Source organism: Myotis brandtii, unplaced genomic scaffold (assembly GCF_000412655.1).
Source record: "Myotis brandtii unplaced genomic scaffold, ASM41265v1 scaffold561, whole genome shotgun sequence".
NCBI lineage: Eukaryota > Metazoa > Chordata > Mammalia > Chiroptera > Vespertilionidae > Myotis > Myotis brandtii.
Window position 1 is genome coordinate 66,810 of NW_005370085.1, and position 2,981 is coordinate 69,790.

Sequence of the window (2,981 nt, forward strand, 5' to 3'; positions counted from 1 at the left end):
GGTTGCGGGCTCGATCCCCAAGGGAGGGCGTGCAGGAGGCAGCCGATCCATGATTCTCTCTTATCATTGATGTTTCTATCTCTCTCTTCCTCTTCCTTCCTCTCTGAAATCAATAAAGAAATATATTTAAAAAAAAAAAAAAAAGTTTATAGGTTGAGCCCAAAAGAACTAGATGAAAGGAAGACTTTGAAGATACCGTAAAGAGAGATTTTACTAACGGGGTCGAAAGGGTTTGCTTGGTGGGGGAGGGAAGGCTCACCAAGCGCCTTCCACGCCTGGAGGAAGAGAGACTGAAACTGGGTGTGCATGTACACTGGCTAAATGGCTGAAGGAAATGAAAGGAGATGTGTCCACAGACGTGTGGCTCTGGAGGAGAGACCTGGAGTGAGTGGGCACGCCCCCGCTTTGCTGCCCTGTCCACACTCAGTCTGCCGGGTGAAGCTGAGGAGGCTGGTGACAGCACTGATCCAGGTCTAGAATGTGGTCGTTGGATAGCGGTGCCAGGAAACGACAGGTTACTGGAGAGGGTGATCTGAACAACAGAAAGGGGTTTCTGACTCCGCCGGTAAGAAAGGAGGCCAGGAGAGGGCTGACTGAGGAACAAAGGGGTTCTTCTGTCAGGAAAGTGGGTGTCTCTATAGGATCCAAGCAGGAACAGAGACATGAGAAAGGGAAGAGAAGCTGAAGCCCAATGAGGCCCCAGGAGTGTAAGGATGGGCAGACCACAGGAACATTTAAATCCAGGAACGAATGGAGATCCAGCAGGGTGCAAAGTTCTAAGCCAGTGGTTCTCAACCTTCTGGCCCTTTAAATACAGTTCCTCATGTTGTGACCCAATCATAAAATTATTTTCGTTGCTACTTCATCACTGTAATGTTGCTACTGTTATGAATCGTCATGTAAATATCTGATATGCAGGATGGTCTTAGGCGACCCCTGTGAAAGGGTCATTCGACCGCCAAAGGGGTCGCGACCCACAGGTTGAGAACCGCTGATAAGCCAATCTCCAGTACCAGCAGTGGATGATGGGAAATGACCAGGAAGTGACAGTACTGCTGGGTTCGATTCCCGTCAGGGCACATGGGGGGGTGGGGGTGAGGGTTGCGGTCTCTATCCCCAGTAGGGGGCGTGCAGGAGGCAGCCGGTCAATGATTCTCTCTCATCATTGATGTTTCTCTCTCCCTCTGAAATCAATAAAAATATATTTTAAAAATTAAAATAAAAAGTGATTTAAAAGAATTATTTGTGGAATAAACAAATGACTTCCCTCCATCTTCCTCACTTTACAGAGGAGAAAATGGAAACCCCAAAAGATGAAACGTATTGCTCAATGTTACACAGGGAGAATTCAGCTAGCCAAAGCTTCCTACCTCCTTACGAAACCACACTGAATGTGAGTTTCCTTCCCGAACCTGTCGGAGGTGACTGATGACTTCATTATGTTATTATCTCAAAACTATTTCAATGGCGTTTGTCATTCCTTGGGTCCTGGGGTGGAACACCCCAAAAATCAAATGCATAAAGGGAGTGGTTACAAAATCTTTCTTTGTGGCCTCGAGGGGTTTACTCAACTTACTGGAAATGCATCAGATGTATTTTCAAGGCATATCCAAAGAAGCTGGTCCTGTAACCAAGCCCTCACCAGTTTGCCAACATTTCATCATTCTCTTCTCTCCTGGTGCTGTGGTCTCATCTTTGTTAAGACTCAGGAAATCAGCCCTCACTGGTTTGGCTCAGTGGATAGAGCATCAGCCTGTGGACTGAAGGGTCCCGGGTTCGATTCCTGTCAGGGGCACATACCCGGGTTGAGGGCTCAGTCCCCAGTAGGGGGCGTGCAAGAGGCAGCCGATCAGTGATTCTCTCATCACTGATGTTTCTAGCTCTTTCCCCCTTTCCCTTCCCTTCATCTCTGAAATCAATAAAATATATATATGTATATATATTTTAAAGACTCAGAAAATCAGGAAGAAACACAACATACACACACACACACACACTATAGCTGTCCACCCATAACCACCATAGATTTTTTCCCAGACTCTATAGGATTAAAGAAATGAAGTAGCCTCCGGTTGAGTAGGTCTGAGACTGTTAAAGCGTTCCCAGCTATTACCCCGAAAGAACAATGAAAACATCTCCCCCAAAGGCTATTGTCCGTTATGGAATCCAACCGAAGGAGGAGGGTGGTGACACGCTCCTCCTTCCCACTGGACCAACATTTCAAAGCTCCGAATGTGTGGTAAATCTAGCCAAGGATAAAGATTTGCAGGTGTTTTCTGCATAAAAGCAAGAAGGGCAGATGTATCTGAAACGTGCTTCTAACCCGATGGGACAGCTGCAACCCATTAGGGGGTGTCCTGACCAGAGAAAGTGCGAGGGGAGGCTGGGGCCGAAAGCCTGCTCAGCAGAAACGCAAGCGTGCGGATGTGTGGGGACCCGTCCGTCAGGATCTGAGGACACGGAGGCCCTACACAGGTCACCTTTCCAGGGGTACGCGTACATCCCTGCCAAGTAACCCCGTCCGTTCCTCTTCTTTCTTTCCTCCGGCCCAGTTATCTTTGAAACGTCAGGGCCTTCTCTTTGCTCAAGTCCACCTACATGTTTTACTATTTAAGACTTGGCAGCCGCCTCTGATAAAGAGAGCATTCTCCTCTTTGAATGCGCGGGCCTTCCTCTCCCAGCACTCACGGGGAGCGACCGTGTCCTGACTCGGCTTCTCACACTCCCGCAGAACAAAGCCAAGTTGTCACCGCGGGCATGACTTGCCGGTTACTCACCGGCTGTTATGCGCCCCGTTCCAGACTCCCACGGAAACCCACTAACTTTTATCAATGCGTGTGTGGCAAAGGCTGTTGTTGCAGAACACCCACAGCTGTGGAAGGGGTTCGGAGGTGTGTGTGATGCTAGAGCAGCCGTGGGCAAACTACGGCCCGCGGGCCGGATCCGGCCCGTTTAAAATGAATAAAACTAAAAAAAAAAAA

At 48.6% G+C, this 2,981-nt stretch overlaps 1 long non-coding RNA gene across 1 annotated transcript in view; it reads right to left on the bottom strand.

Moving 5' to 3' along the window:
* Positions 1 to 1,640: 1,640 nt before the first annotated feature.
* The window catches only part of LOC106728198, a 10,593-nt gene continuing 9,252 nt past the window's right edge, over positions 1,641 to 2,981 (bottom strand). Inside the window, exon 3 of the long non-coding RNA XR_001364473.1 lies at positions 1,641 to 1,783. This is a non-coding gene — a long non-coding RNA (uncharacterized LOC106728198). The remainder of the gene's footprint in view (positions 1,784 to 2,981) is intronic.